Genomic DNA, 13,763 nt, shown 5'->3' with positions numbered 1-13,763 from the left:
TGACTATCCTGGGACACCTGTTCCTATTTGCAGATAATTGCTCTCACTGTTGACCATTGGAACATTATAAATGACCTTTGTTATATTATCCAGACAGAAAGATTTTGACGACTTGGTTTCCCATCTTGTATTTAAATTGTTACTTTTTCTTTTCATGTTGTTGGACAGATTCTTCTTAAATCACTTGTTAATAAAACCTGAGTGCCACTTGTGAAGTTGAGCTAAACAATGTGATTTATCACAGTTAATTTGTGATTTATCTAAAAGTTGAGTATTACAATCATTTCCCATAAGACCAGGTATGCTTGGATAGATGTTTCCCTTAAAAAGGGAATTATTATGTGAAAATTGCATTTTGAAATTAAAATTTGGTTGTCAAAAGAAAGCAAAACCCAAGGCATGGAAGACAGTGTTTTGTGAATTAATTGAAATGAAGATGTTACTCTTTGAATAGAATAATCAAAGAACTTTCTTTTTACAATATAAACTCTGTACTTTCTGTCGTTGAATATTAGAAGCAAAAAGAGTGAAGAAAACTCCAAGTGGGAAACATGAAGGTGCTCCATTCCCTCACAGATGTAAAAATACAAGACAGCATGTGGAATCGCAACAGGATGCTAGCATGATCATAGCTGTCACTCATATTTGTTGCGATTCCGTTCCAAAATATGTCGTGTTGCGAAGACAGGATGTTCTCCTGGATGCCTTACACTAATATGACATGTGCTTGTTATTTAGTTCATCTGTGTGACAGGGAACAGTTGGTTCCTGTGGTCAACATAGAAAAACATGCAGATGCAAATCCCCAAGCTACTCATAGCTAGCCAAAATGTTATGCTTAATGTAGGCCTACTGCTTCAACATACGCCTGAATGTCAAATTATTCCAGAATTAAGTCTTATCATTTCTCTGAAAACATTCGGTTGTATTTTAAGTTCAGAGTGGTCAAGATGAACAGCAATTGTTTTCCTCTGCCTGCCAGGATTGACTTCTAGTTTGATCATCTTTTATTCAGTGATGGTAAAAGTGGATATAAGAAGAGCAAAGTTTAATATAAACACAAACTAAGCTGAGTGTGCTGGTAAAAGCAAAACAAAAAGATAGCAAAAGCTGTAAAAAGAGTAGAAGATCGTAAAAAATCACATCATTGTTTAGAATACGCCACAGTTGTGAAGAAGGCGATGTCTTCTATGTTGCCTCGTTGTGGGCAAACAGGCAAGCTGTCCTGCCTTGACCTCTCATCATTAATATTGGCTGGTGGTCCAAATCGAGACATATTTTAATAATCATGTCATCATGTTGTTTTCTTTGCTTTTTACGCTTCCATCTGACCACACCCATGACCAATCAGTGAAGATGTTTTAGGGAGTCTATACAATCAAGTTTACCGTGCAGGAAACAAAACTGCAAGCTGAAATTAATTCAGAGTCATACTCCACTTGATTTCACAGTCCAGTGTTAGACGAGTATCTACAAACCTTTACAGTCCATAACAGCACTTTCCATATGATTAATGTGTACTGTTACTGAAAGTGCCTCAATTATATGGGACAAGGAGCTCCACAAGTAGTGTGTACATTGTGTGTAGGTGAGAAAGATGTGTGACAGCAGTCATCCAGTCAGAAGGGGGCGCTGCATGCTGTAACAGATATGTTTCCATCTCACTGGCAGAGAGTGAGAGCAGCGGTAGTTATGGAAAGTCTGTGCGGCCTGTAATTATTGAGTAGGAATTATTAAACATTTATCTCTTCAGCACCTCAGTGTTTTTATGTGCTTCACAAGTGAGGGAGTTCACCCTGAAGACGAGACCTAGTTCAGCCCTGGAGGAAATATCTCCCCTGTGTTTTCTGATGGTCAGAATACAGAAGCAGGAACAGCTAACAATAGTCATGTTGCATTTTACAAATTTCTAAAAATCAAATTAGAAGACTGTAAGTATTTAATTGGGATTACTGCAGCAGATGAACATGAGCTGCCACTGACAAGTTGATGAAAGCAACTGAGGACATCTAGGGCCAATCAGTAATAAGGAGAGTGCATTTAGCAACACATGCAAAGATAAAGAACAAGAGCAGAATAAATGAAACTCATAGCAACTCAAACATAAAGAAACCAAAACTGTGAAAAACAGTAATTGTTATCCAAAATGATAATAGTCCTGCAAATTTATTTGGGTAGAAAATTATCCTGTGGCAGCTTCATAGATTTAGAAATTCTCAATATACTTTGAGAATATATCTACATGTTGCTGTATGCATTGACCTTAAGGAATAATTGGCAACTTTCTGAGTCTGCTGTCTCGTTTCCTCCTGTTTTTTAGTTTGAAGCACATGAGGACCAGCACGGCGTCCTGTCACAGATGTTGTTTCTCAAGGCAGCATGTGGAATCGCAACAGGAGTCACCAGCAAGTCACCGCTTTTACTTGTTACAACTGTGTCCTAAATGACTGCAGGAGGTTTTCCTGTATGCCTCTCAGAAACGTGACATCTGATAATTAATCTGAAAAATAAGTGGGGACTCACATCTGTTTCCTCTGACATCCATTATATTATTTTTAGATCAAAGTGAACAGTTATTTACTGTCAAGTTATTTACCGAGCTTCAGTAAATAAAGGACCTTATGGAGAGATTACTTGCTTGTAAACATAGTGGATGCACATGAAACATCACTTCAGAAAGAAATGACTAGCCTTCAAATTATCACAGGTTGCCATGGTTACCTGCCTTTATCTTGCTGTTTCAACATTAGCTAGTATGTTGTCAGCGTACTACAACTGCTTAATCACAGTGTGATAAAATAAATTATGCTACAAAACTGACATATTGGCTACTCTTCCAAATATTAAATTAATATTAACAGTTCAGATACACTCTCTTCTCTTCACAGTGGAGGACGGTTGTTTACAGCACAGGCAATGTCGGTAAGCTCCTTAGCATCAAACTGGTACATTACATACATCATGGGCAAATTTTAGAGTTTGGATAAAATTTTAAACTTCAACACAGTCTATGTTTCAGGGCGTCGCTTCAGAAAGCAGGATAAGTGCTTACTTACTTTCTGAGTAAATTCTGAGGTAATTATCAGCATATCCTCAGTTTTCGGTTTCAGAAAGCCAGATAGCCATTATCCTGAGTCAACTTACTACCGCAACTCATTCCACGAATCAAAACCCACTCAGAAGCAGGATTGTTTGAACAAAGCCTGAGTTTGTCCTGTATTTTAGCAGAGACCTGGCACAAGGAAAGGGTCAAAAGTGGTGTGTTCTTTCTGTATTAATATATTTTCGAGTGTTAATGTTTTTTGCAAGTCAATTTATCTCAATGAAACTTTAGCTCCCATGTTATTGATATGACTGGAACTGTTAGTTTAAGCCTTCAAATTGATATTTAGAAAAGCTGAGATGGAATGGCAACCTGTGTCGGGTGTACTCTGCCTCTCGCCCGTTGACTGCTGGAGATAGGCACTAGCCCCCATTGTAACCCTGTAAGGATAATCATGTTCATAATGCATAAACATGCATTATTTTTCATAATTTTCAAGAAGGACAATATCACCATCTTGTTTTTAAACCCTAATTCTCTAAGGATTTTACTCTATAACTCAGTGTCATGAGTTGGTGGTGTGAGGTGGTGAGGCAGACGCAGATGGAACCAGGTTAGATGAATAATGATTTAATGAACAACAATCCAAAACGGTCCAAAATCACAGGCAGCACGACTGAGCGGAAGCCAGGGCTCAACGTTGGTAGCAACTGGTATAACGAATGGACAACACGGAGGACTGAGAGCACGTTAGACGAGGACCCAACAAAGACACAGACACACAGGTGACACTAAATACACAGGGGGGTAATCAGGGAATGAGAAACACCTGGGAGTAATCAAAGGGAGGACAGGACAACACGAAGACTCAGGGACACAGAAAACTCTAAATAAATACACAGAAAAACACAGAACATGACACTCAGTTTATTTCTTTTTTTAAACAAATCTTTCTTTCCTTGCAAAACGAAGCCAGCATAGAACCTCGCCTCTAGTGAATATTTACAGTGCAAAGCCAAACCATCGAGTGCCTGTGCCTCCAGGCCAGACAATTTGAACTTCATCAGTATGTATTTCCAAGGACTTCTGGAAAAAGCACTTCAAAGGAACTTCATCAAGGATTCCTTTTGTCTGCTCAGTCAGTCTTATAACGAAGCCCCGCAGACCAGCTTCCCTCTCTTGGTTTGACACATATCACTACGGATTACTCCCAGGGATGGTATGATGTCTCACTCTAAGAATTTACTCGCTCATTATTTGTTAAGAGAATAGGACTGTGACAGCTTCCCCCACACATTTTTAATGTCAATGCGAATGCACCAAAATGGGAGGAAGTCTGAAAAGAAACTGAATTTAAAAAATGAGGCATTATTTGACAGAAACTCATCCTTATTCTGTCTTATTTATCAACCCAGGAAACAGTGCAGTTGAGTATGAATGCACTTATTATTGCAAGTATGCACTTATGTAGTGCATATGTGGGGGACCAGTTGCTGGGGACTTTAGTTGAAGGACCCCCCCTTAGATGAGGGACCCCCCCTTAGATGAAGGACCCCCCTTACTTTAAAATGATTCTATTCTTGTTTATTCTTGTTCCTATGAATATTTTTGCTTTGTTTTGTTATTTAAAAGCACTGTGATTCATTGTCCATGTGAAGCTGTACATTCATATATATGTTGATAACTATTCTGGCTGAGAGTGAAAGGAGTTTAGAAAAGCATCACTTTTGAACAGGCGCGTAGGGCAGCCTTGGGTCCTAAGTGCTTGCTGTGTTGAAGAAGCCGAGTAGTAGATGGCAGCCTGAGTGTGACGCACGTTGGATTATGGATGTTGTTCGTGTTTCAAGAAAAAAAGGTAGTAAAGGAAATTTACAACAACCACATGTCTCAAGATCACTTTTGTTCCAGTGTGTAACACATACTTGTGACAAGTGTTTTATTTTTGTTTTTGAATGTTTCACTGTTCAATGTTATGATTGGTCTCTTTGGAAAATAAGATAATAGTTAAACTTTAAGTTAAGGAGGACGTCTTAGCAAAAGCAGACTGAAAGCTAATAAATTAGAACCAAAAGCCAAGTCACTAACAATAACAGACATGTTGATGTCTTATGTGAAGGGGAGGCATTATGTGAAGCAAAAAACACATGCTTGGTATCGAGTACAACATTAATATTAATTTATTTAACACAGAGGTAATTAGTTGTGTGTTTAAAATAATTAATAAAACAAGAAAATATTCCTTAAAGCTACAGTACATAGCTTTTAGAAACCAATGTTTTTTTGTTTTTTTTACATATTTGTTAAAACTGTCACTATGCCGTGACTGTATGCTGTGAGACAGATAACACTAAGCTGCTCTGCCTTCTCCCAGTACTCCCAGTACAAACAGTTTTCCTGGAATGGTAAGTTGTTTCTGCACCATTAGCACATTTAGCAGTGTGCACACAAACATGGTTGACAGCACCTAGACCCTCTTTCTGGCTCTGATTGGTTGTTTTTGAAAGGGAGCAGTGAATTTCTGCAGATGATGACGAGTAGCAATAGGAGGAAGAGGAGGAGCTTGGTTTTTCACTGATTATCTGTTTCATATTAATAATCACTCACATTTAATCAGTAGGTATTACATTTAGTACTTACAAAGTAAATATTACATTTAATGCAGTGCCTCTTTTCTGATTTTTATAAAAATAAAATTCACACACTGCAGTTTTATTTTATGATCAATCAAATTGATCAACTATTGTATTAATGTCTGATTATTTCTTTTATTAAAATATTTTTATTTTGTCAAAACAAAATTTCAATATATAAATACTGATATTTTGATAATGTAAGTATTAAATATTAGATGTGCTGTTTTCAATAGATACTACTTAAATACATATATAATAAAATGTTACAACTCAACACAACTTAATTTTTATTGATAGTTTTTGTAACTACCATAGTTTCCTGTTAACCAGTAAATATTCTACAGGTAGGTTGTAAATTTGCAGGAACACATAATGAAATGTTTTATCATGAGAAATTTTATAGTAACGCACTTTAATAATTAAGGCATAACACCATTATTTTGAATGTAATATTAACATATAAAGCAACATAACATTTTAAAGTTTGATCAGTAATATCTGTTATAACATATTTATGACAGATTATGATTCCTTTGTTAATGTCATGTTGTCATAACAAAGTATTTTTAAACAATGTCAACTTTGCAATAAACGTGTCATTATTCACCAAATGATACTCAATGACACCAGTCATGAACATTCCTGAATACTCCTTCGTGTTCATGACTGGTGTTATGCTTATGACAGTGTTATGTCAGTCTTACACACACTCCTTCAAATAAAAGTGTTATCCATAAATGTCATGATGGTTTTTATTCTTCACCTGCATATATAAGCATAAACCTTTAGCTGTGAACTCAGGTTCACAGGTGCTGTAAAAGCTTCGCAAACATCTGGATTAAACTGTCAACTTATACGGTACTGATGTCCATCCATGAAAACAAGGAAACTAGATGTCCAATAATCAGCTGTATGAAATATGTTTCATACAGCAACATATGTAGCGACTGTGTATGTAGTCACAGTCGCTTGCTGTGACTACATACATGTGTTTTGGTCTGGTTTCCTGCTTGCCAATGACTCAAGTCATCCTTGAGTTGATTTGTTTAGTCCAATATAGTGATTTTAATGATTAAGACAAATGTGAGGTAGAACACATAGGACGTGGTAGTATTACAGCATATGAAAAAGAAACCGAAAGAGTATGTAGATAACAGCCTTACATCTTTATTTTTCGTGAACCAAGGTTAATAGTTGCCTTTAATTACTTTCCTCCTTAGTTTTGATGTTAGATATTGTTTGTGAGATCCAATGTTTGTCTTTTGTCATCTTCTTACTTTCTCAGGCACTGCATTCCAACACCACCTCCTTCACTTATGGCTCTATCAGTGAGGCTACATTATAGTACTGAAAACAAAATAAAATTTCTTCATGTATCGTACATATATTCTTCATGTTACGCAATTTAGACACCAGCTCCTAAAAGTTCAATATTAATTAAAACTGAACCCAGGAACCTTGGCTGGCCTTGACGCATGCTGGTGTATAAAATGCTTAAGCAAGTCAGTCAAATTAAACTGCTGCTAGACGATTTAAATTGCTATGTGATTGTGATAGTTATTTTACTTCGCTTTCTTGTTAATGAGTATCCTATTTCTCGTAGATGCCCAAAACAGTCCCAAAGAGAAGCTCTGCAGAAACCAGGAGATAATCTGCATGGCCTGTATTGTGCTTATTTTCAGGCAGTCTCACAAGATGACAGCCTATCCATTCAAATTATGACCGTCTCTGTTTTCTCAATGAAGCTATACTCCTGAGTGTCATTTCACAACAAAAATGGAACTAAACCCTGCTCAGACACAATGTTAGCAATATATGTTAGTGATTAATGGATACGTCCTAGGCTGTATTTTGTATTCTTTCTTCAGTTGGGCAATTAGGATCACATATTCTCACATCTCATACTGATTGTTCTTTTGGTTGTGGCAATTCAGGTGTCTTGTTAATGTTTCTCTTGTTTTTGAACATTCCAAGAGTCAATCACTTTCCAAGAAACTTCTTTTGGTCTCCAGTCACCACAACATCACTATAGCAGAGGTGGAAAGAAAACAAAAATATATTCAAGTAAAAGCATAAGCTTTGATACAGTTTCATTGAAAGTAAAGTGTACAATGTTACACTGGTGCTTTGTATTTGTAAAAGTCAAAAGTTCTTCACTAAAATGATGTTAAGTAAAAGTTAACTTTTATGAAGGAAATGGACACATTGGTTTCAAACTGCTTTTCATTAAAGGAGCACCTTTATAAATGTAAATGCAACTCAAAATTACATTTGTTAGTCTATGATATGAATATTTGTGAAGTATTATGTGTGGTTTTAATGGGACATAAATTTCCAATATCTTTTGTCAGCTGTCTATAGTTTTTAAAGAGTCAATCATCTCGTCATCCTTCTCTGTCACACCAAACCCTCTGCATCCTTCACTGGATCTGTATGTCTCTGTAGCTCTCCTCTTCCTCAGAACCTGGCAGTTCTGATCTTCATCACAGTCTTTGTCTAATATATCCATTGTCCATTATCTAATAGTTTTATGTAACTGACTCCTAGCTAATCTATTGCTTCTCTGTTTTCAGTTTCAGCCAATACAAATCATAATCACAGGGATATCCTACAGGAACACCTGCAGGATATTATCAGAGGGTGTGCAGAAAGCCAACCTGAACTACACAGGTACAAACACGTCCCCAACACGCCTCAGGGTTCAATGAGGCATCTAAGTATTCAAGTCTATGGTTCAGTCCATGTTGGCCATTTTTCCAAATATTGAATTAACATCAACAGTCGCCTCATTTGGATCGACTTTTCTCTCTCTTTAGTGGGGGGTGGTTGTTTACAATTCAACCATTCTGGTAAACTTCAAAGACTGAACTGACACACTTCATGTGTCATGGACAAACATTAGTGACTGGGTAAAATGTGAAACTTTAACAGAGTATCCGCTTCAAGGAAGCAATTGTTACTCAAAGCAGAGAGCCCAGACAGTAGGACAAGGGGATGGTTTTTACCAGGTAAAACCCACTCAAATGTGTCACACAAACACCATGTGCATGACCCACAATGACAGCTGATCTGTTCCAAGGGCCAAAGAGAGCAAAGCGATAGTAACACACACTTACATGCCTGCATAGGCTACTTTTTTTTAAGAAATTACACAGGACAGGAAAGACAGGAAAGCATACCCTACCCGCCTGAGCCATGGGAACAGGAGGATGGAGATTCCCAGGCTGATGTTGTATGTCTGAGACTTCCAGAGGAAGAGGAAGTGAACCAACAATGTTTGCTTCATTTCTACCATTTCTGGCCAACGTTTCAACTAGATTTAACCGTTTTACTCTCCCATAGTCTTGTTGCAACTCTCAGGAAGAGCGTGGCAGATGTCAGTGGCAATGTCTCTACAGTATACAAAAACAACAACAACAAAAAAAACACAGTGTTAGTTTGACCTCACCAGAACTACACACAAGGTAAAAAGCTCAGGGGTTGTCCACTCAACCCCTCTTACAATTGTGGGGTTAAAAGTCTGCTTGTTGAGTTTTAGCGACCTTCAGTGCATAGTCACATTTAACTTGCAGAAAATGCGCCAAGCCAGAAAATAAAACAAAAGTAAACTGACCATTTAGGTTAAGGACATATATGTGCCCACCCACACAGAGTGTGTGTCTGTACAGAATATGTACAGAATGTTTTGATATAAAGTCCACTTTTACTTTTTTCCACAATTTTGTTGATAGCAAAGGGGAAAAATAATAAAAAGTCCAATAACTATAATATTTTTTTTTTACTCAAAGGACATGGATATTATTTACATTTGTTAAAATATTATTCAGAATGTTTGCATGGACATAGTCTTGAACATAAACCAAAGTAAGCTTACACTGAATGTAGGTTTTGTAAACAACATAAAGTACAAAGTATAGATAAATTGTACATAATTAATTATGCGAGTAAATGTAGCGAGTTACCTTGCACCTTTGCACCATAGCAACCACACTCTGAAAACTCCTTTTCAAAGAGGAGCTGGTTCTACTTGCCTGATGATTCGCCCCATCCGTTCCCTCAACTGAAAGAGCATCCTGCCTTCCCTCCACTAGCCACGTTATCAAACGGCTATCTAAATGTTTGTCTCTGTTCCACTGTTAAGTCACCAACTGCTTCAAATCAAATCAAAATCAAATCAAATTTTATTTGTATAGCACATTCCACCGGCAAAGCATTTCAAAGTGCTTTACTTCATGACAAACACAAAAACACAAAGTCATGCAACATAGACTCAACAATCAAAGCATTACATTACGTTAAGCGCCATCATTAAATTTGTAATTGATTACGTTTCAAATACAACTCTGACTTTTAGTCGAGATTTAAAGGAAATCAGTGTTTCTGCTTACAGTCAGCAGAAACACTGACAAAGAGAGTGAGAAAGAGTTCTTTGTCACTCTGGTTTTTAGAATAGAATATAATTCAACTTTATTGTCATTGCACTGTCACAAGTACAAGCAACGAGATGTAGTTTGCATCTATCCAGAAGTGCTCTACGAGATATAAATATTTATTTACAGATGTACAAGACTATGTACAGTATGTATGGACTATAAGGGGTTATAGCAAGAGATATAGATATTGTGTATAAATATAAATATGGGAGCTATATGCACAGATTATACAGAATAAACAAGAATGTTAGGGAATGGATTATAGATAAATAATGGCAGATAAAATTTACAGGTTGTATGTGTGTGTGAAGAAAACAGTCAGTGATGTGTGTGTGTGTGTGTGAGGATAGTCCATGTAGTATTGTTGTATGAGAGGATAGGGGAGTACAGTCCTTATAGTTTATGTTTTATGTCAGGAGGGGTTCAAAAGCGTGACAGCTGTGGGGAAGAAGCTGTTCCGGTGCCTGGTGGTTCTGGTCTGTAGGCTTCTGTAACGCCTCCCAGAGGGCAGGAGGGAAAAGAGTGTGTGTGCTGGGTGAGTGGAGTCCTTTGTGATTTTCCCGGCCCTTTTCAAGCACCGCTTCCTGTAGATGTCCTTGATGGCAGGGAGCGGTGCCCGGCGATATACTGGGCAGTTTTCACCACCCTCTGCAGCGCCTGCCGGTCGGAGACAGAGCAGTTCCCGTACCAAGCTGTAATACAGTTGGTGAGGATGCTCTCAATGGTGCAGCGGTAGAAGTTCGTGAGGATCTCTGAGGGCAGGTGGTTCTTCCTCAGGGTCCTCATGAAGAAGAGGCGCTGATGTGCCTTCTTAATGAGTTTGGAGCAGCTGGTCGTCCAAGTCAGGTCCTCGGAGATGTGGACTCCCAGGAACTTAAAGGTGTCCACACGCTCCACCACTGTCCCCTTAATGTGGATGGGTGGATGTGGGTCAGTGTTCCTCCTGAAGTCCACGATAAGCTCCTTGGTCTTCTCGGTGTTCAGCTGCAGGTTGTTTTTGTCACACCACTCAGCCAGACGGTCTACCTCCTCCCTGTAAGCGGCCTCGTCATTATCTCTGATGAGGCCGATCACCGTGGTGTCGTCTGCGAACTTGATGATGGCGTTAGAGCCATGGACAGGTCTGCAGTCATAGGTGAAGAGGGAGTAGAGGAAGGGACTCATCACACAGCCTTGTGGCACTCCGGTGTTTATGATGATGGTGGATGAGAAGTGGTTGTCCAGCCGGACACGTTGAGGTCGACTGGTCAGGAAGTCGAGCAACCAGTTACACATGAGTGGACTGATGTCGAGGTCTGTGAGTTTGGTAATGAGCTGTGATGGGATGACAGTGTTGAATGCTGAACTAAAATCTAAGAACAGCAGTCTGGCGTAAGTGTTCTTACTGTCCAGGTGAGAAAGGACAGAGTGCAGCGCTATAGAGACTGCGTCCTCTGTGCTCCTGTTCTGCCTGTATGCAAATTGGTGGGGGTCTAGTGTGGGGGGGGGGAGACAGGATCTGAGGTGTGCTAGGACCAGCCGCTCCAAGCACTTGGTAATGATGGGGGTAAGGGCTACCGGGCGGTAGTCATTGAGTCTGGTTGGGTTGGGATTCTTGGGGATTGGGACGATGGAGGTAGACTTGAAGCAGGTCGGTACCACAGCGCGGGCCAGGGACAGGTTGAAGATGTTCGTCAGCACTCCTGCCAGCTCCCCAGAGCACGTTCTGAGGACACGTCCAGGTATGCCATCAGGACCCGCAGCCTTGTGGGATTTAATCCTGCTCAGAGCCGCTCCTACGTCAGTGGGGAGGAAAGTCAGTGGCTGTTGGCCTGGGGTGGTAGCTGCTTTGGTTGCAGTTGTGGTATTCCCTCTCTCAAAACGAGCATAGAAGTTGTTAAGTTCGTTGAGGAAGGAGACATCAGTAGAAGCGGGGGTGGTATTGGGGTTTTTGTAGTCTGTGAGAATCTGAAGGCCTTGCCACATACGTCAGGGGTTGGCGTTAGAAAAATGATCCTCCACCTTCCTTTTGTAGTGGTGTTAGGCCTTCTTGATTCCCTTCTTCAGCTCAGCCCTGGCTGTACTGTAAGTCTGTGCATCCCCTGACCTGAAGGCGATGTTGCGGGCCTTCAGTAGGAGACGAATGTCTCGGTTCATCCAGGGTTTCTGGTTGGGGTACATGGTAATGCGTTTGCAGGTGGTGACACGTTCTATGGTGGTGGAAATATGGTTCAGTACAGATGAGGCGTACTGATCCAAGTCTGTATGGTGGAAAATAGTCCAATCTGTATTCCTGAACCGGTCCTGGAGCACAGCGTCTGAGCCCTCTGGCTACACCTTTACTGTCCTCACGGTAGGTTTCACACGTTGGATGAGTGGTAAGTACCGAGGTGTGAGGAACAGGGAGAGATGGTCTGATTGTCCGATGTTGGGGAGGGGTGTCACATTGTAAGATCCAGCCAGATTGGAGTAGACATGGTCCAGGGTCTTGTCTCCTCTGGTGTGGCAGGAGACATGTTGGTGGAATCTGGGAAGAACTGTCTTCAAGTTGGAGTGATTGAAATCACCTGCAACAATAAAAGCAGCCTCGGGGTATTTGGTTTGGTGTTTGCTAATAGCAGCATAGAGTTCTTTCATGGCTAGCTTGGCATTAGCATCCGGGGGTTGTACACGGCAGTGAGGATGATCGAGGTGAATTCCCTTGGGAGGTAATAAGGTCTGCATTTGACCATTAAAAACTCCACATTCTGTGAGCAGTGACTCTCGGTAGTAGCAGAGTCTGTGCACCAAGCTTTGTTAATATAAATGCACAAACCTCCGCCTCTGGTCTTGCCGGAGTCATCTGCTGTCCTGTCGGCTCGGTGTGTGTGATGTCCACTTAGCTGGATAGCATTGTCCGGGCAGCTGTTGTTTAGCCATGTTTCGGTGAAAAACATAACATTTGAGTCCATAATCCGTCTGTCACTCGTGATGGATAGTCGTAACTCGTCCATTTTATTAGCCAGAGAACGGACATTGGCGAGGAAAATGCTGGGTAAAGGGAGCCGGTGTGGTGTTAGCTTTAGCCTAGCTCGCACCCCTCCACGCTTACCCCGGCTTTGTTTAAGTTCTTGTCGCGGCCTGCGTATACTTCCACCCAGCTGGGAGAAGTGAGCAGCCTCCAGTGTTCTGGAGATCTCTGGGATGAGTCGTAGATCCGCGATCATAGAGTCAAAATTGTAGCTCCAAAAGTCCAGAAGTTCGTGTCTGCTGTAGCGCAGCAACACTGTGCAATTCTGAAAAAAAAGTCCAGTAATGATTATGTTTCTTTAGTCAAATTATTCTGTAGTGTTAGATATATTTCCTGTTTCCTTGTGTAGTCTTCCTCGCCCCCTGCCACCTGTCCTCTTCCTCTCCTCAGTCTGTCTCCACCTTTAACTAACACCTGCAATCAGTGTTTTCTGGAAGTTAGTTGCAGATTTGTGGTGCATAGAAGCTGAATGCTACTTCTTCTCGTTTGGTTCTGGTTCTGGTTTTGGCTTCCTAAGAACAGTCCTGCTACAAATGAGACGATGGAAACTCAGCTCCAACTAAAGTGGTAAGCCAAACCACCAGAGTTAGAGTTACACTCAGCTGCTTTTGTTCATAACTTTATCATTTTCATTTCAGTTCCTGGACAAAAAAAAAAAGAAAAAG

Source organism: Xiphophorus maculatus, chromosome 15 (assembly GCF_002775205.1).
Source record: "Xiphophorus maculatus strain JP 163 A chromosome 15, X_maculatus-5.0-male, whole genome shotgun sequence".
Classification (NCBI taxonomy): domain Eukaryota; kingdom Metazoa; phylum Chordata; class Actinopteri; order Cyprinodontiformes; family Poeciliidae; genus Xiphophorus; species Xiphophorus maculatus.
Note: the sequence above shows the minus strand (reverse complement) of the source record.